Source organism: Amblyomma maculatum, chromosome 1, assembly GCF_055883805.1.
Source record: "Amblyomma maculatum isolate TAMU_Amacu chromosome 1, ASM5588380v1, whole genome shotgun sequence".
Taxonomy (NCBI): domain Eukaryota; kingdom Metazoa; phylum Arthropoda; class Arachnida; order Ixodida; family Ixodidae; genus Amblyomma; species Amblyomma maculatum.
In genome coordinates this window covers 222558333-222579380 of record NC_139344.1, presented here as the reverse complement: position 1 = coordinate 222579380, position 21048 = coordinate 222558333, and the positions used below count along the sequence as shown (strand labels likewise).

Sequence of the window (21048 nt, the reverse complement as noted above, 5' to 3'; positions counted from 1 at the left end):
TGCCAATACGGCACGGACAACAGAGTGCAGCTGTTTTCTCTAGTCAGGCGGCCGTGCTCCTGCTCCAGAGTTAACAGTTCCCACTGCCTATGATCCAGCGCCGGCAGAGAAGGTTAGGCGGAATTCTGGCTCAACAGCCCCGCTTCGACTCAAGTTACCTCACTGTGGACTCCTGCCAACGAAACGGGCTCGTTGAAATCATTTGCGTGGCATGGAACTATAGTCTGAATTAACTGCAAGTGCTGCATCAGAGTGCGTCACTCGCGTTCACAATGCCAGCTAAGTGCCAATCATATTCAGCAGTGAAGCATCGCACTCGCCAGCTCATTTTTGGGCCACCTAGAAGAGCGAAACGCGGCCGCAATTCGACTCGTGTCTGCAACCCCGAGAGCTATAGCTCAGCCCGAGCTTCGGTCTGCAACTAGCGCTGATGATGCGCCGCTTGCACGCTCCGGCCGCAACCCGCTACACCGAGCCAGAGAGGAAATGCCGGCAGCTTTTTAGGAACCATGATGTCACGCGCACGCCCGCGTTATGAACTGGGGCGCGAAGCAATTAACAGCCACGATGGGCTGGGGCTCGCGAGCGCTCTCCAACATGACGACCAAACATTTTACCGAGCTCGAGATTCGGGATAAGAAGCCCGCTTGCACGATTCACTTGTCGCTAATTGACGGAACCGTCTATGTTCGGCATTTTAATCTGATTGCTTGCGGCCGCAGGTCGCTCACGAACCCGCTGCGCAGCCAAACACAACATGCTGGACAGAGCGAGACCGTGGCTACAATATTTCTACGACGCAGATGAGTCCGAAAACGCTAGTACTGAGTCTCGGTAAGAACGGCCAGTAATCAAAAATTGCACCAACGGACATCAACCGAAATCCCTACTTTGTAAGGGTCCCGTTTTGATGAGGAGTTAGCCTTCCAGTACGGCGTCATTTATAACCCGATCGCCGCTGTGGATCACAAGAGCCAACTGTTTCGGTTGCCGTCCTTAGGGCTCTTGCTGACGAGGGCAAAACAACAACAGAGGTATGTGGAGCCATTGAAAATAATTAAAAAAAAAAAAGGAGAGAGAGAGGGCGGGGGGGGGGGGGGGGGGACATGCCCTACGTTTTTGGCCCCTCAACGACGGCGGGTTACGTGTGCGATCCTTCTTGGCGCGTTGCACAGCCGCTCCCGGGAGAGGAGGTCGTTGCTGGCACGGAAGAGGCTACGTGCGCCGAATGCGATGCGCCGAGCCTGGCGCTGCCGGGCGCGCGCAGAGTGTCTTGCGGAGCCTTACGCTACCTCTTGCCGCTCGCGTTCTTTCTTTTCCTTTTTCTTTTTTATGCCGGTACGCGGCCACTAGAATGCTTTTGGCAAGGAGGGCCGCCGGGCCTACTTCGTGCTGAGCGCGGGCCGACCTTCGAAGACGGACACCCATTGACTGCGACAAAATCACGCCGAAAAAACTCTTCTGCTTTACTTGGCTTGCTAGGTGATTATGTGAAGAAAAAAAAGAGTGAATTGCTTCTTCTTTCTTTCTTTTTCCGCACCCGTCCATAATTTTTGCCCGTCCAGCGCATGGTTTCACGGAAGCTTCGAGCACAGGCTTCCGCGAGAATAAGATCGAGCTCAGATTTACACTTGCATATATTTCGTCGCGAACTACACGCTGAGTCGTCACCGCCGTCTGCTACGGGGTTGGTGTCAGCTTTATGTTTACTAGGGCTGCATTAGCATATCACGTATACAAGAATATTATTTTCTTCGCATGACAGCATGTTCCGTGCACTCAGCATAACGGTGGTCTTCCCACTGACTATGGGCTGTCAAAATCATGCACGCAGCCCATCACTGCGGGCAGTGCGGCCCTGTGTGCACCATAACTAGTTACTATGTCTGGTCTGCCGTGTAATATGGGCTAATCACGGTTTCGCGTAACCGCGGATATGCTAACCGGAGTTGTTAACTTTGCCCGTGTAACTGGTGGTATTAAAAGCACTTTTAGTCATTCTGGTTTTTCAAGTCGAGCGTGAAATGCTGCCACAAGAACATCACCCCCCCCCCCCCCCTCCCCTTCTCTACCTGCAGAAAGAAATTGAAAATAAATATTATGTAAAATTAAGATGGGAAGAGCGTTATGCTTTATTTTCTCTTTAGTGTAAGGGTGATGCCTCTTCGTCGAGCATAATTTTGTCGCGGAAATTGCGGTGGCTAAAAGGAAAAAAAGAAAACATCACAGAAGACACGAAACAGAGCTTGCAGATAACTCAGAAGATACTAGCGTATACCGCGCTTGGCCTCTTTTTTGTTTTATTTGTATGCGCATTTGATCAGGCAAGGCGGGCACTGTTTCTTTCTGGCTGGTTGTGCGTGGTCTTCTGCGGCTAGGCTAGTTACGTGGAGCGCGCCCGAAAGCGAACAGCACGGTCTGTTCCACGTTAGTCACGCTGAATCACGCGAGCAGAATCGCCTTCTCGGTAGAAGTGGCGCTCGCTCTCAGTTTCCGTCGCACACGAGCAGTCATGGGTGCTTTCCACGCTTCCAAGGAGCCTTGGTCAGGCGACGTTGGCCCTCGAGAGTGTAAGGTGATTTCCCTCAGAAAGAAGCCCTCTGTGTTTCCCTTGTTTTCTTTTGCACATCAAAATGGCAGAAAAGCTTAGCACGCGTCACGCTGTATTATTTTCCGCGTCGACAGCCTCTGCCACAGATCCAGTCTCACGCCTACCCACACACCTTTTTTGTTTTGTTTTGTTTTTTTCTTTAATGTATCCTTCGCGGCCGCCGCGGCCGGGATTCGATTTCGCATCCTTGGACACAGTAGTCATGCGCCCTAACCACTGCACCACCCCGGAGGGGCAGCCACGAGTAAGGCGAAGCCACAAACCTGTCGTAATACCCAGATAACGATTGTTTAGGAGTAGCTGACAGCCTTCCCGCTCGTACAAGCCCGAAACAAAGGCGATCGCTTTTCTCATTTCCAAAATGCCCGCCTAGCTTTTTCTGCCGCAGTCGCCACTTTTTTCTGCTTTGTGAAAGAGAGGATGTGATGCGAGACTGGGGAAAAAAAAAACACACACACACACATTCTCAGGACCTCAGCGAAAAGTCTCCGGCTACAAAGAAGGTTGCAAGGAAGACAACAAGCACATGTTATAGTATAATGCGTCATGTGCTCCATGGTGCAGCTACTGGCAAAGGTTTTTGTAAGCAGCAAGCAGCGCCGCTACAACTGGCTGCAGTGCGCGCGCCCAGCGAAGTCTCAAATATCAAATAAGGGGAAGAAAGGACCACTGCACCACATACGAGTGCTACTTTGTGGTGGAGAAGAATATACAACGGCAAACGCAACACCGCGATAGCACTGCATGCAGGAAAAGTAGCCGCTTTTACGCTGCGTGCACATTCCACGATGATCGAGTTAGCGCCTGAAGCTATAGGGTTCCGAGCCAGGCTTATTATTTATTATCGGGCTTCGCAATGTCTCCAGCCTCTTTGGCGACAAGGGGGAGGATGCTGACCTGACCGAAGGAATTGCGTCGGCGCCGCGTTTTGCTCTAGACGCTCTGCTGGCGAGACTGAAGAGTACGTGACCGGTTTGGCGAGTGCCTCGGCACAGTTGCCAAACCGGGGTGGTTTTCACAAGTACGTCCGGTTTTTGGATATGTTTCCGCCAATTTTAGAGGGTCCCCTTGTCGTCCGTGCCCTGCTGCAAACATAGGGACACCCAGCGTGACCCGCGCGGGCTCCGTTCCATCCTCTCGTATTTGTTTCCTCTTCCGCCGGTGCCTCCCCTTCTGAACGGCGCAAACAAAATACGGCGGGTCGCCCGCGGTGCTATTACTGCAGTGCCGACCGATATCGGGAGGCGCATTCCAGCTGCGTGCCTTGGCGCTTCCCTTTTATCTGCGCTAAATGAACCTTCGCAAGGCTGTCTTCCAGTGTTTCCATGGGCACATATCGTCTCTAAAGGTGAATATGTCTCTTCCTGGCGCGGATGCGAAGAGCCGCATGCCACAGGAAGCACTTCCGCAAGCCGCTCTCGCTTACTTAGTCAAGGAATATATGCAGTACACCCACATATTCACCGACGGTTTAACTATTCAATACACTTCTTCCTATGGCCTTTATGTGCCCTCAACAAACCATGTACTGTCTGCCGGCAGCAGCGGAAGACGCCATCTACGACAGCTGAGCTCCTCGGCATTAAAGAAGCTGTTTCCTATATCCTGCGCTAGACCCCCGCACGATGGGTTATCTTCACAGATTCCCGAGCATCTTTGCAAATCCTGTATAACCTGCTGAAGAAAACCACTCATCAATCAGCCTGTTTCCCTTGACATCGGGTATCTGCATCATTTGGCTATTGGCTATTGCCGCAGGCCACTGCACAACATTTCAGTGGATGCCAGCTCACTGTGGCATTAAAGCCAATGAAAAAGCCGATGAGGCGGCTCGTAAAGGCCACCAACATCAAAGATACATTCGGAGCTTCTTCAAGAAATTTGATGCATCCCAACTGGCTAAAAAATTTGCTTCCGAAACAAAGTATCGACTTTGGAACTTGCCGATGCATCACTACCAATTTCTTTATTCATTTGACCCACATCTAAAATCAAGACTTCCTCCGAAATATCCTCGCCAACTAGAAACTCTTTACCATCGACTACGTCTAAACTGTGCATACACAAATGGATTGCGCTACCGTTTCGGTGAAATGAACAGCCCGTATTGTGACAACTGTGGCTCGATTGAAACTGTGGAACATATCCTACTTGAGTATCCTGCGTACGCTAACGAGCGTGCGTACTACGAACATAGCATGGAAAAGCTCTCCCCAGTCCCTTTAACAATGGACATTGTTTTAGGTCCCTTAGCCTGCCCTAGGCAACAGAGACTCGCAATGAACTTTTTATTTACGTATTTAAAATAAATTTGACTTTTAGACAAACTTCACCTTAAATTTTACCCTCAAGAATGTTTCACGCTGCACATTTATCGAACTATGCATTTAATCATTCCATTTTATACCATTACTCCACGATGTACCTTACAACGCAATTAATGGCCGCATTTTATCTCCACCTTTAATTCTATTATTTTCCTCACCATTCTTTTTCAATCTTTCCCTCCCCAATTTTCCTTCCCACACAGAGTAGCATGTCAGCGAAATTTAAACGCCAGCTAAAATCTGTTTTTCATTAAAGGGTTTCTCTCTCTTTCAGTGTTCATCAGCTACACTGCAGACTCTCAGCAGGCAACGCTCAGCGTCGTTACCTAACTGTCATTAGCGCCGTGCAGACGTATGTGTGCGTGAATGCGTCCCCCAAGGACATCGGTGCCAACTGAGAATGGAGCGCTTGGATGCACATGACTTCACTCGGCGTTGCGGTCAGTGTGCAGGCGGCCCAAGAAGGGCTGAGTAACGTGGCGTATGCCGTATAGCCTAAGCTTGCGCAATACAGTTCGCCCTGCTTAGAAAGAAAAAATATATAACTGGGCATTTATGGGCGCTGGCAATTAAGTATCAAAGTCTTCCATCTATATACGAGAGGAGAAACTACCTGAGCGTCATTATAGAAACAAATATTCTAGAACACGAATACCACTACTGTCGCAAGCGTATCAGCAACGCAACATAATCTATATACACAAACTACAACGATATCATAAAATTTAAGCGATTACAGATGCGTATACATGTATTCGAAGACTTCTGAACACTCTGACATTTCATACCACAAGTTGATAAGCCCTCTCTCCGACAATGAATGCAACGAGACCACAAGAAGTGAGCAATGTGTGAAAGTACCCGATGAAAACTCTTATCGAGAAAATAAAGACCATCCACTATGTTAGTGTCTATGGAGACTCACCCGCTAGCGAAGCAACACCACCTTGGGGTTCTGCAGCTCAGCAACGCAGTGCACAGGCCCCTCTAGCTGCCAGCGCGGTGTTAGGCAGAGCGGGGGGCAGGCCCCTCTTTATGCAACGGCCGCGGGGCCCATTTCGCGCGGAGGACGCCACCCCCGCGGTGCGTTCGTGCAGCGCCGGCGGAAAGCGCGCGCAAATGCCCCGCGGCGCGCCACGCTGGCGTCAGCGCTGAGTTCGCGGGCCCCCCGAACGTAGTACGTGACTATTGGAGATCAGCGCATCGCCCTCGCGTTCCTTGCGGTCCACCAGCCAGGCCACACTTGCTGTTTTTATTTTGTTAATTTGCTCTTACTGAATAATGCCTGGCGTCTGCGTGAAGGAGCGCCCGATATTCTGCACGATGTGATGCAAGCGTGCGATTTTGGGCAAGACGGATGACGCCTATCGGTGCGCATCGCTGGCGGCCTTCCTTTTTGGGTGTTTGATCGAGAGACGGTTTACGAAGCCCAGTCCTGGCCGCGATCGTAAGGCAAGCGCGAGCTGAGCGTGCAGAGGTGTCCGTAACAGGAAACAGCCTCGCGCGAAGCAAATGTACTGCGCAGCTGATAGCGATCCTGAAGCTGCTAAAGCAGTGGCTCTGGGCTGCTTTTTCACGAAATAAATATGAAGTCTCGAATGAACCCGGACACCTCTCTTCACGCCAAACGAGTTGCTTCCACTGCACACAGGCTTCTGTTCCTTGTCTGCATCCAACAGCGCTAATTAATTTACGCGTGTTGCATCTGCTGTCGCTTCGTATCGATCTTATCGTGAGGTAAACAAACACACCAGTCAGCATCAACCCATGGGTAAGTGTAAAAATAAATGTAAACCTGCGCTGAAATACCTAATGGTATAAGGCGTAACAATAAATATACAATTATATTTGGGCGCCAGGTCACAGGTCAGGGAAGCGGAAGTTGTGTTCCGTACTGACTAATATATATATATATATATATATATATATATATATATATATATATATATATATATATATATATATATATATATATATATATATATATATATATATTTGTGTGTGTGTGTATGTATATATATATATATATATATATATATATATATATATATATATATGATGTCCTGTCTTGTACATTGCTTGGACGCAAGGGCCTTATTATCGCTCTCTCTTGAACTTTATTAGAACAGCCAACCGTTAGTAGACCCAAATCAAGCACAGAGGAATGTTTCTATGCTTAATTTGTGGCGTTAAGGGAACTTAATAGTGTAATTACGAATAAATGGAAGAAATTAATTACAAAAAGAGAAGAAAGTGCAACCACATGCCCCTTGTATCTGAACCTGCGACCTCCGAATATTGCGCACGGCGACCTACCGACTGAGCTACGGCGGCTGCTGTATATACAATCTTCTACTTTCGTGTGTACTTATGCTGCGTTATAACCCTGCTTTGAGAGTGCTCACCACTGCGACATTTCTACAAGTGAATCGGCTTGAGCGGTGAATACATTAGCGACCAGAATCCGGAGTTGGGCTGCGACGCTCAGTGGAGGACGAGGAGGGCGTAGCTGATTTGCGGGACGTGCCAGGTTCGCTTTGGAAAGGGTCCAGCAAACCCGGGGCCATCATTCAGGGATCGGCAAACGTTGCATTCATCAAGCACCGCGAGAGGCTGAGTCATAGAGCGGCATCATAAAATATTCTCTACCGCCTCTCTGTCTCCGTCGAGCCTCCAAACGACAGGACTGGCACTTGCGCGTAAAAACAAAGGTCGTACGGCCTCTTTTGCGAGGTTGAAGCCAAATCGGCAGAGCTGTTGCGCATCATCTGTACCTTTTCCCATTACTTAAAGCTCTGTCGCATATTTGCAAAAGCCACCAAAGTAGGAACACGTCAAGGAAACAAAAAACATCTTCTAGGCAACGAAACCTGCGCGGTTGCGGGGGAAGTACATTCTAACGTGGAATGCACTTCCCGCGAAATTAAAACTTTTAATTTATCTGGTTATATCCATTGTAGAAGTAAAATGTCTTTAAAGAATGCGCCAGTATGTACGAGATATTGTCGACTGGAAATACACTGCGAAATGCCCCATTCCAGCTAGGTGCTCACCGAAAGCGAATTGAAGTATTCGTTACTGAGGTTGCAAGTGTCGCGACTGCATTATTCTCACGAGATACATTATTCATAATAAAAAGACGCGTATGATTGCCAAACCAGCTGAGACAGAACCTGAGCAAAGGCGTGAAATGCAAACTTGTCGAAAGCTATCGTGTTCCGCTGCCACTTGAGGAAGAAGCCCGGAACTTCCAAGGCGGACATTCTGTGCACAACTACGCTCACGCCCATTCGGCCGAGCAATGGTGCTAAAACACGTCGTGAAGAACCTTATTAACAACTTTGCGCACTCGAGATACTATAGACAGCAGCGTTATCGTTCACCGTCCGTTCAGCCAAACCTCCTCAAAGCATGCGTGCTATGCGGAGAAGAGACATTTAGAGAGGCAGGAATGAACAGCTTAGCGACTCATCGAGAGCCAGTCGTCGTGTGGGCGACACGTGGCTCAGAGTTGAATGCTTTCAATGGAATAGCACATAAGCCATCTCCCTTTCCAACTGACGGCGGAAACGAATGAACTGCGGGGCTCCTCGGAGCATCATCCACGGCCGGCGTAATGCAAACGCGAGGCAGCCGATCGGAAGCGGCGTCGCGTGCACCCGTCGTCGGGTCAGGGCGACACTACCGGCGGGCCTTACCTGTTTCTGCGGGTGGGACGACGTCGTGCGGCGGCGGCGGGCAGCGCGCAGTGCCGGCGGGGAGCGTTCCGGCGCGCGCGCGTGGTGGGGGCCTTTCGCCGGTACACTGACCCAGCGAAGCGCGCCGATCAAAACGAAACTGGTTCACTCTCGCCGCGGTAAGGGCGCAGCGTGGCCTTGGCGCTCCTCCGGAAGGAGAAAGAGGGCGACCGGTTTGCGGCCGCCCTCGCGGCTGCCGCTGCTGCTCTCGCTCCGGTGTGGCTAATTCTTTAATTTCGTGGCAAGCCCGTGAAAAAAGAGACAATGGGCGCGCTCCAAGGCCCACTCCAGCTAGGCAGAAAGGGAGGAGGTCCTCTGCGCTCCTGGTCGAGGAGACGGGCGCGAAAAAGCCAACTCGCCCGCGTTACTCATGCGCTGATTCATTGCGCGCGACAGTGCCCTTCGCGGAACACGCCGCGCCAAATAACGGCTCCTACGAAAGAGCAAGGGGGAGGCCAAGTCAGGCCCGGTTATTGAACGATCCCTTGCGTAATACATGAAGCACTTTGCCGAAGGCGTTGCCGCTGCAGGCGACAGACCCGTTGATGTTTCGCCGCGTTGTGATGTCTGCGAAATGGCGCTCGCATTATTTGACCATCCGACGCCGATCAATCCGAGATCCGTCGACACATCTCCCGTGCAGCGCAGCCTTCTACTGAAGGCTTGTGTGTTTAATACAGTTACTTGCCTCACTGCAATATATATTGATTAAGCGTGTGTTATGTCAACACCCCAAAGCGCCTCTCCGTTTCAAGATCGAGCATCGAAACACGTAAAAAGAAAAAAAAAATGAATATTTTCCTCACCATTTTCCAGGTCTAAACAATGCCAAGATCCCCTTCATTGCTTATCGCAAAGCGCAAAACATCAAAAGTGATCCTAATGAACAGAATATCATTAGTACCTGATCAGTGTCCTGCTAAGATGGTGCCTCTGGTAAATGCACCGTTACTCCGACTTTGTTCTTGCAGTGCTGTCTGCAAGTAGTCGTCATTTCCTCCGTGGTTTAATGGCGGAAGTGGCTTTAAAGTCTACGTTACAGTCGTATGCCCTTATACGCGAAAAAGACGTCAGTGCCAAGAAGACCACGCGCTGAAATCATGTCAGCTGTGTGGTGTTTGTCAGTACCATATCCTATGGACCATTTCTGGTGGCTGCAGTGTAATTTTTTCTCGGCTGAAGAGAAACACGATCGCACGCAAATGCTGAAGATACCATGGCTAACAGGTCGCGGCTGGTACTGACAGAACATAGAAAGTACTGAAATGACTTTAGGACATGACCATCACGAGGAAGTTTTAAACAGGTGGCCGGTTCCTGCGGATTTGTTAAATTTTGCCCACAAGCAATCGATTCTTGCGAATGTCAGTCTCGAAACGGTGAAAGAGGAAAGAAAGAGTGAATAATACGCGAAGCGATGGAGGCTCGAGTGAACGATACATAAAAAGCGTCACTGCACTGAAGAGTAGAACCCAACAAGAATTTGGTGCCGACGAACTCAGCTGAAGTTCTTGACGAAAAAAAAAAAAAAAGAAAAGAAACCTTCAACTGCTGAGTCATGGAAAATGCTAGTGCTGGAAACCAGGCCGATCATGTTTTCTAATCACTTGTAAGTTTGGAGCGTAACTTCTCTTCATCGCCTCCCAGCAAGACGCAGAAGGAGAGAGCTTCGTTGGTGGCGAATACGTATAGCCCACCTAGACGCCTGGATGACGCACATCGAAGGTGGGTCTCCGCTCATTGCTTGAAGTGGCCAAACTGCTGGTTATTCTTTTCCACAAGCATTTTCTTTGCTGCCTCATTTGTTCACGTAATAGGAAACAGGTGCGTCTGCATACGGTGGGCAGCAGGTGTCGTTGCCGCAATGTGTTTGCTGGGCAGGTAGTGTTGAGGCCCGCTCGACACGCTCGTCGTGAGGTCTATTAACGATCTAACAACGCAAGACGCTGCACGGAAGCTACCATTTCCCGACTGCTGTAAGGACTAAACTGTACGGCCATACAAAGTGAGAGGTCGCAGGCTCGCCACAACCATGGAGGTTGCATTCAGACGTCAGTTAATCGTAACCACATTTAGGTTGAAATCAACCCCGAAATTATCATTATGGTGTCACATCGTAACAGATCTGTCACCGTCTGTGAAACTCTATGCAAGAAATTTCCCGTCATCCATCTCCGGCTGCAGGCCGCGTTCGCATAGAGTTCACATAACAAAACTGATATAACCGTCTGAGAGAGCGAAAAAGACAACCTCACCATTATCATCAGTATCATCATCCCCATTGCAGCCTAGATGAAGTGAAAGGTAGCACCTGAATTAGTAATTCCTGGTAGTCGCCAAGGATGGAACGGACTACTTCCACCGAGGACAGCTGGTCCTTTAATTGGTCCGAGGTAGACCCGGAAAGAAATGAAATTTGTCCACGAATGACATGCTTAGCGCAGCTACAGATAAAGCCGGATTTTAATCGCTGACAGCATTATTGAGCTCATGGGTAATCGTGCTTACTTTCAGAATAACCTCCCTCTTAGACAGCCGTCTAAACGTTGCCATATATATAGGCAACCAAACAGCCATAGAATGAAGACATTAACACGCCTTCTAACGCCGCTTAAGTTGCACTCCCATGATCACCGGCGATATGGTATGGTATGGTATGGTATGGTATGGTATGGTATGGTATGGTATGGTATGGTATGGTATGGTATGGTGTGGTGTGGTGTGGTGTGGTGTGGTATGGTATGGTATGGTATGGTATGGTATGGTATGGTATGGTATGGTATGGTATGGTATGGTATGGTATGGTATGGTATGGTATGGTATGGTGTGGTGTGGTATGGTATGGTATGGTATGGTATGGTATGGTATGGTAGTGTATGGTACGGTATAGTATGGTATGGTATGGTATGGTATGGTATGGTATGGTATGGTATGGTATGGTATGGTATGGTATGGTATTCTAGGGTACAGTATGGTATGGTATAGTGTGGTATGGTATGGTATGGTATTCTATGGTACAGTATGGTATGGTATGGTATTCTATGATACAGTATGGTATGGTATTGTATTCTATGGTACAGTATGGTATGGTATGGTACGGTATCTACGGTTTCTTACACCAGTTGGTTCAGAACGCTTTGATTTGGATTCCCAAAACGTACGGCACCTTATAGCCGCTCAGCATGACCACGAACCCTACGACATGATTTTTCTACTTGGTCTGCATAGCCTGCTGAAAACTCGAACGTCGGACTGGAATACTGACGCGGTCGTTTCTCGTGGAAAAAAATTTGGCCAGAAGCTGCTCCAGCTAAAAGACACTTCACTTAGAATAAAAAGGACTATCCAATATACTGGTTTCCGTTGTGGAGGTATTGTTTCTCCTTGCTACCCTATTAGATGTGATTTGTTCATCTGTGTATGTTCAGTTGTACATTATCGTCAAGTTGCAGCAGCGGAGCCGTTAGTTGGCTGCTTTGCAAATTATTATTATATATATCCCGTTCCTATATATAAACGGGGTTAATAAATGCCATGCCGAAAAAAAGAAGCTCTCAGTAGCGTTAAGTTTGCTCGCTCGCCCGACTTGCAATCTAAAGCGCAGCGGTTCGAGTTTCGCGTATACCTCTTCTGATTTTCAAAGGAGTTTTTTCTTAGGAGGCAACGGTGGTTGAACGATGTCACGACCTGTGATGTCAACACTGTGTTGATCAATCAGGAAATTTTGTTATGACCCCTGGGTTTTCAGCGAACGCGAGTTGAAATGCTATCACATTAAAAACCCTGGGATTGTTGCTGTGGTTGAATACTTTATTGGTCAAAAGAGGCGTTGCATTTTAGGACTATACCTCCTCCTAGTGTAGTGGCACTGGTGCAGTGGCACTGGACTCTGCTGTACAGTGCGCTCGGGCCGTCAGCCACAGCAGCCCCTCGGGGCTAGTGCTCTCTCACTGTAGTTGACGTTTAGGTGTGATGTCTGAGGAGCGATAGGACGCGTGGCTTGTCTTGACGAGTCCGAGATATCTGCTTTTTCCAACAACCCACCGCGCCTAATCTTCTCACATTGGCAAGTCTCAGCTCTACAGACATCACTATAGCAGAAGAATACGCGATCGCCCTAGAGACAACAACGGCCACAGCTGACCGGCTTACTCTTAATCATGACATATTTCCAAGCCGCCGCCCGCAAGTTTCCGCCCAACGAAACCACCCCAGGTTCACTTAAACCCCTCTATCGGGTCCCGCCTGATTTTCATATCAAACTTATCTGGGCACCACAGAGCCCACGTGAATAAACAGGGGCAGAAAATTCCTCAGCCGGAATATGCACGAACCGGGCCCCCTAAGACGCTCCAGCAAACACAACGAGCAGCTCTGTACAGTTACTTGCTTTCCACAGAGCCAGCCGATGCCAGTATCCCCCCCCCCCCCTCTTGCTCTGTAGCCTATAGATCTCTTTCGTCAACGCCACCTAAACCAACAAAGCGCTAAAAGTCTATGAAAAAAAAAATTATTAGATACGAATGGACGAATCCAATAATTTTGTTGTTTCACTATAGGATAAAGAGAGCATACTTACCGTACGTTGGAGGAAGAAAGAGGGGGGCCGAAGTAAGCGCAGTCAGTGTTCACGCCACTCTGTGCACTGCCAGTCGTTGCAAGACTGCAGTCTTCCGGACTCAGGAACAAAGTGAACGCTGCTACTTACTCCTGGTGCGTCATTTCCACCCCTCTCTCAAAAGTATTTGCGGGATTTCCGCCTGCATTAAGGGTAATTGCCTTCCGATGTTTTCGCAACCTGCTGTCTGTGCAAGTTTGTCCCTTCTCTTGCTTCGTGTATACCGTTATAATCGTGGTGTCCTTGAAGGGCGGGGTACACTGCCTTGCCAACTTGACAACTTGCCACTGTCACTCGCCGACGAAACGCGTAATAAGAATGAAAGTAGGGGTATTTCTTAAGCACACGTTGCGCGGTACACATAGTGAGACACACTCCGTAACGCTACAAGGTATATATGGTGTTTTTCTTTGGAGACGTAGTGCATCGTGGAGTTAAGCGTTCCGTAGCAGACAGTTCGCACGTATATAAAATACGGCGGGTGCAGTAACTTTTAGCTCCTTATTTCCTTATCCACATCACTATGGTGAAAGCAATATAATTAAATTAGTGTAAAAGAGTAAATAACAATAAAACACGTCTTTTTAATTGTAGAATGTTCCTTCGATCCGCGGTAACAGTGGCTGCTCATTCTTTTCTTTTTTTTAACGATTACCAGAAAAAGAATCGACGAATATTTGAGTCGACGTCATTTATTACAAGAATATATCGTTGAAACTAGAGCACATAAATATTCATAGAAGGAAAGAAAGAGGCAAAAACTACGGCAAAACATAAAACCAGAGGAATAGGCTCAGAGGTGGATTCCGTTGCAACGCATACCCCGTTCGGTAACAAGGCGGAGTAGAGAGAGCATCACGCATCATCGCACACTGCCACGCAACACTAAACGCCAGGTCTGAGCCGCATGTGACTGCGCGGCACTTTGATCTGCAGAGTAGCATGCACCCGTAGCGTGACGCGTTAATGACGCGTATTAAGAGGTGCGCACCAATGCACAGCGCTATAAATTTGAAAGGGTAATGGGTTAGCGTTTCGACGCGTCCGCGAAGCTTGCAGGAATAGCAGGACAGGTCACAAAACAGGAACGTTTGTTTTTGATGCAGTTGCTCTCTGGACGCCAGCTCTACTGTGACCCATGATAGGACGTGGCATTACGCGACGGCTGTTGGCAAGCGATGAACTCTTGATTCCCGATCGGTAGTGTACACAATCTGTTTTGAAATCGACTTCGAAGCAGTCAGTTTAATAAAAAAAAAAATCCCCACCAAGAAAAGAACGCCGGGCCGTTGTTTCAATTTCTCGTTGAGAACCGCAAAACGTGAGAGGTGTACCATTGCTGATGAGCTAAACGGGTTGTTTCAGTTCGAACGAAAATCTCTTCCCAGGTGGATAATGGCAAATGAAAAGAGAATTTAGGAGTCGATGAAGATCAAGCATAGACGACGGCCAGCTTTGTACATCCATGCGTCAAACTGTCTGTGTATAGCGCGATTGTCATCAGTGGAAGCGCAGGCGCTGTCCGGTCGAGCGTCTGCCATTCAATGAATTGAAAGACTGCTATAGAGGTCAGACACTGCTCCGCCGGCTCCACAGCGTTCTAACGCAGTGTACATGGACAGATCTGGAGCAGCGTGGGAACGGTCCATGAATGTTCTCAGCAACTTTCATAGCCTCGATATAGTTGATAACACACCGCTAGTTGCATCACATTTTGCGAGCACTTGGCAATTTTCAACTTTTCTGATAGAACTGCATTCTACGCGCTCCCGTGTTCACGTGCAGAGAGGTCAATCGATAGTATTTTCTGTAACAGCCACGAACTCACGTGCAAAGGTGCGAAAATCCTGAGAATAAAGGAATTAGGTAGTGTGCTCTTGTCCAATACAATTTACTAGTAGAAGCACTGTTAAGCTTCCCACCCTGAAGGAAAAAAAAAATGGGGGGGGGGGGGGGGGGGATCAGGCCCCAAGCATCGTTTAAGTAGAAGCAGCGATACAGGATCCACTTTTTAATGTCGCGTGGTCAATAACACCACACGGTATAAGGTCTTGCCGCCTAGCCCCCAGTACTGTGGCCGACCCCTCGAATAAATTCAGGTAGAGAACGTCTGTAATTGACTCTTCCTTCCCTTTTGAATGAATATGAATATAATAATTTTGACCTATTCAGTTCGTCAAACAAATATTTGCGTACTATGTATATTAATATGTAGATTTTCTTTATATCTCCTATTTCGTTTTGCTGCATTTGCATTTGCCCATTGTAACTTAACTTTGTGTAATATTGTTTCGTATTCTTCCGCACCTGTTCGCAATTGTATATCTGTTTATTACGCTATGCGATTGCCTTTGATTTAGATGCCTTCCTGCAAGCCGCTGCCAATCGAAAGGGGGCTGCGGCTTTGTCAAGCTGTATCTGACAGCTTTTTCTGCGCCTCCTCTGTCTGTAACGTTACAAGGCAAACATAAATTAATTTGAATTTGAATGTGTACAAGCCAAGCGCCCACCAGTGGCCAATGACAGGCGCATTGTTTCTCACACCCAGACCAGAAAGGCGCGCCGTCCTTCGGCAAGAAGCGTGGGAACCCATGGCGAACTCCGGTATAAACATGTCTGGCGTGCTGGAGAGTTAAGAACCGAGTAGGATGTATGCGAACGGCTGCTCGGCGGGCGATGAGCGGTGTCACGAGTGGCGTAGCGCGTTCAGGTGTTACGATAGTTTCTTTACTGTAGTGCCCACTCTTTTTATTTGTGAAGTATTCAATGCAAATGATGCTGTTGTTTTAAGATGAAAGCCTTATATGACACGAGATAGAAAAGCCGTCGCAGGAAGTGTCCGCAGATAGAGTCAGTCGTGGTCTCAAAAGGCCACATTACGTCATACGAAGGTCTATGTCGTCTCATCAGTCACATATCATCATTAACAGTGTAATGCTGTCATATAGCGCAATACGCAGTCATATGACGTTATAATAAGTCGTGTAATTATGATTAGTCATGTGTCATTACAAAAAGTAAAAGTGGAAGGTGTTACGACAGTTATATGTAACTTTATACTAATTATGTGACGTCACGACTAAGTCATGATAAGAAGTGTCACGTGATTAAGGATTACTTGCAAAGAGTGATGAAGTCACACAGGAGACACATGACAAAGTGCCATGCGATTCAGAATGACTTGCAAAAAGGAATAGCGTCACACAAGAAGTGTCACGTGATTCGGGATCATCAACACAAGCACTAATGCTTTCGTATTTCCCCACTAAAGCAGACTTCATTGGCCTCGCAATATTTTTCTATTCGCTGCGAACGACGAAAACAATTTCATACTGTAAAGACGGCTTCCTGTTACGCGGAGGTTTTGTCTAGGTTCAAAGCGTACTGAGTAAGAGGAATAGTTAAAACCGATAATGACAATGGTATCTCGAAGACGTGAAATGTGATACAGTACTTACACACTTGGAAGCTTTGTCGTCACTAGCGAATTTTAGAATAGGGTGACCCTGTCAGTTAGGGGGACAGGGGCAATAGAAGGGTGCATATACGCATGCGCAGAATGCTACACTGAAAGGGCGGAGGGTGCGGCTAAGTGTTGCCAGCGTACTCTATCCGCTCCGACCCTACTCTAAAACTACCTACTGTGTTTTACCTAAGGCGAGATTGAGGGTTTGCCACACCCCATCTCCGGCCTGGGAAAGACTGTTCCGTCGGCCCGATACTGAATGCAGCGGCGCGGGTATTTCGCGATCCTCGTGGGAAATGGTGGTAACCTAATCAGCAAGCATATCCATAAATCCCGTTGTTTTCTTGTCGGAAGAACCTCGTACACGGCTATGTAGCCTTGCTCTGATGTTCCTGGAGGATGACAAGACATCCCGCGAACGAACTACTTATAATTCGTTCGGGGTATGCCTTGTCATTTTCTAAGAACCTGAGTAGCAGCCCATTAATTTCCATTGGTAATGTCTGCATATTGAGTCGCACCCAATACGGGAAGGCCCGGGCGGCATGACTATTTCACCCGATGGTTGGCACGAAGCCTTCCGCGGAAGCGTATCTCGTGAGGAAAGGCTAAAATAAGCAAATAAACTGCCCCCCCCCCCCCAAAAAAAAAAAAAAAAAAAAAAAAACATCTCTGTGATAAACTTGCCGGCTCACATTGTGACGAAGGGCAGGCTTACACCAAAAAAAGTGCTTTTAATGGGCTAGCATTCTATGCAGGGCTGTGGTCATCGAAAGCTGCGCCGCTCGGAGAGAAGACAGCCGGCGCCAAGGCAAAGGGCACTGACCTTGAGAAGAAATAAAAAATTATGGGGACGCTAAAGCTTCACTTTAAGAACTGGCGGATAGCATGCGGGCTCCTTGTCGTATCTGCTTATTATTTGGTGAGATAACTTCTTTTCCAATTCCTTAATCCACCCCAATCCCTCTCAAACTTAATCAAACACAATCCAACTTAACCTACCCTAGTATAACTATAACACGTCATAATCCATGTTAATCCATTCAAATCTAACTTAAGTCATTATAGTACGCCCTGACCCAACTTAATCTATTATATTCAACCTTAATCCAACAATCCAGCACACTCCCATCATTGTAACTTAATCCACCTTAATATAACTTAACCTATTTCAGTCCTCCATAATCGAATCTAGTTTGCCTTAATTCACCACAACCGCCTTAATACATCTTAACATACTACAATCCGACTTAATGTATTATAGTGCGCCTTAATCTAACTCAGTACATTATATTTCGCCTTAATCTCACCATAATTCTTAATTCGTCATAGTCCGCAATATTCCAACTTAATACGATCTAATTAAAAATAATCACCTTTAATTCAATTCAATCTACCATAAACCCGTCTTTATAGACAAGCGTCAGCCCGTGACGTCAGTGGAGATGCGGTGGCGCTGGCGACAGCAGTGACTTTCGTGGTGTAGGCAAAAGCGCGAGCCGTCTGCGTTGGATGCGCGGCGATTGCTGTGTTTTCGGGCATAATTCCCAATATTTCTACGAGCTGTGGTGCGGTTGATTGCGGCACGAGGTACAACAAGCAAAATGGCACTTGTTTTAACATGTTTCTAGCGGTAGAATAAAGATGAGAGCGAAGGGCAGCGGCATTGAGCGCGACAAGTAGACTCTTCGGTGACGGATATTGCCTTCGCGGCTAACATATATATGCGTTGCAGTTCTTCACCGAAACTAGATCAGTTCGTTTGTAACCCTTAATTATCATGATTGCTTTTCGGCGGCATGACGAATAGCGCAAGAACAAACGTCTGCAGCTCGTGCCCATTTTGATATGCTATTAAGTTGTAAGAAGTTCAGACGCGATATATTCCGTGTGCGTATGATCCCGCAGGGAAGCTGCACTGCGAGTTCTATTCACTTGCAGTGCTGCCCGTGCATATGTTCACACAGAAAGGACACAAACGCTGCTGTGAAGGTAATTGCAATTACTTTGAGCGCGGCCACTCCAGTACGATATTGCTGGCTATAACAGGCCCGGACCTGTAAAGTATAGCTTTTCTTTGTTTGTACTTTCACGAGTTCTATAGTAAACATTGTTATGATCCGGACAGTCCCGCAGCATTATTTCTAATTTCTAAATTTTATTTTTGGTGGTCCTTATGAGATCCTGACGAACGAATTAAATATTCACGTACAATCTAGCTCTGATCGAGCAGGATATTTAAGTATATATGGTACATGGAGTTCAATGTTCCAAAGAGGAATCGACTATGAGGGGTGCAAAATAAGCAGAATAAGATGATGCGCATTTGAATAAAACATTTCCATGTATATTAAAAAAAGCTCAGCAGATCACGCAAATTTCGCTGCAAGCGATCGTGGAGAACGTTTCATCTGCACTCATGCGTCTCTCCTATAGAGCAAAGAGAACAAAATGAGAGCTTTCGTACTGGCATTCATGTACATATTAACCTGTGAATGGCCTTGCTACATCTGTAAGATGAGATAGACGTCAACGTCTTTTTTATCGGGCAGGCGAAAACAAGTTGGCAGTGCAAGTTTGCCAACATGTTAAAAAGATCTAAAAGATTGAGTTCTTCTTTTTAGATACGAAATTCTATGACTTAAGTTGCCGGTAAAGTGAGCTAGAAATGTGATTTCTAGTTTACTATATATAGTTGCCGATAATATTGTTCTTTAGAGTGAGTGTTGAAGCAATACAGAAAGGCAGTCAATAGATTCTAAAACAGCGCAAAAGAACAGGGACGAGAGAACAAAACGTACAACACGAGCGCTGTGGCAGTCAATAGATTCGTCATATGAAAAACACACTTTCATTCATATTGTCGTCCTCCTTGCATGCGCTAGGAATAGGCCTGGGAGTTGAACAGGGTTGACTATTAGTCTTTCTTATACATTGCGCTTTCTCGTTTTTATTTACCTTAATCACTCACGGCCGTCGCCTACGTACGGCAGCCGCGCGCTGTTGAGGACACGGAGAAGGAAGCCAATGCAGCGCTCTTCGCCAAGTAATTCTAGCTGTAATCGGCTGATAATGTGCGGAAATACTCTCCAGGCATAAACCAAGCTATTTCTACGTATAAGCGAAGCTTACGTCTCAATATATTCGCACGCGCGAACTGGTTTCGAAGACAGCGTCGCTTTGCGCAGTGTAGGCACGCCGCGCTTTTGCCTACACCCGATGTCGCTGCCGATCGCAGCACCACCTTTGTTTACAAACATGACGCTTGTCTATAGGGTGTCTTGTCCGAAATTCGTAACATGGCTGCAGACATCAGTGGCAAGGAGGCCGAAAATAAGATGATGAACAAGTTACTCACCGAAGTTCACATTAAACTTTATGTATTGACGCGACTAGAATATAAAACACTTATGTGAAAGAATGTATCGCACAGCTTGAAAGCGGCATGAACAGCCTCTTACTTGAAGTTGATGACCTTGAGAACAAAAGTCAACGATCAAACGCTATTGTGTATGGCATCGAAGAAGATGAAGATCTTCTGGAAAACCTAGAAAAAGAAATAACCTCGAAAGTCATGAAGGATACCCTGAGGATATCAATTTCAGGGGTAGAAAGAATAAACTTGGTTCTCGAGTCGGGAACAAAAAACACGACCTGTTATTTTGAAGTTGGTCGATTATAGAGAAAAAGTAGCCATCCTCAAGAATTGCCGTGAATTTAAGGGCTCCAAAATTTCAGTGCAGGAAGATTCCTCAGTAAGTTTACGTAACGTACCAAAAAAAAAAAAAAAAAAAAAAAACTATAGGACAGCCGTAAATAAGTTTGGAATCGCGGAGACAACGTCACTGTGTACACTAAAACGACAAGCTATTTTCTTGGGATGACAAGAAAGCCGAAAAGGCAGAAAGAACAAAAAACACTACGGTGCAGTGCAGCGACGTCCCTATAGACCAACACCGTGTTTACAAACAAAGGGGGCGCTCGCGGTGCCGCAGCCGACTGGGGGTGAAAAGTAGGGTTAGAGTCCATAGGAATACATGGAATCGAAATATTCCAAAGCAGGTTTCTCATTTCACGGAGCACCTGTGATGTCGTTATTCGGTACAAAGCAACTATGAACATCCTAGAACAGATCGTCAAAATATGAAATCTCATTACTGAGGCGAAGTAGTTTTAAAATACCGCGAAACATGTTGAGGTGCGAGTTGGGAGGGCGACCCGTAGAAATACATGTAAATGCAACTTACCGAAACATTTTTCTCATTTCGCAGATCATTAGAAGTGGTGGC

At 47.1% G+C, this 21048-nt stretch overlaps 1 protein-coding gene across 3 annotated transcripts in view; it reads right to left on the bottom strand.

Annotated features, from left to right (window-relative positions):
* Positions 1 to 13304, bottom strand: part of LOC146205702 (uncharacterized) — a 49146-nt gene extending 35842 nt beyond the window's left edge. The window contains exon 1 of one of the 3 annotated variants that reach the window (XM_084590362.1): positions 13255 to 13304. The gene's annotated coding sequence lies outside the window, so the exon portion shown is untranslated. Of the gene's footprint in view, positions 1 to 5863; positions 5936 to 8636; positions 8742 to 13254 lie in introns of those variants that run through there. The other 2 variants (XM_084590361.1, XM_084590363.1) reach the window with 2 other exon arrangements.
* Positions 13305 to 21048: the final 7744 nt, after the last annotated feature.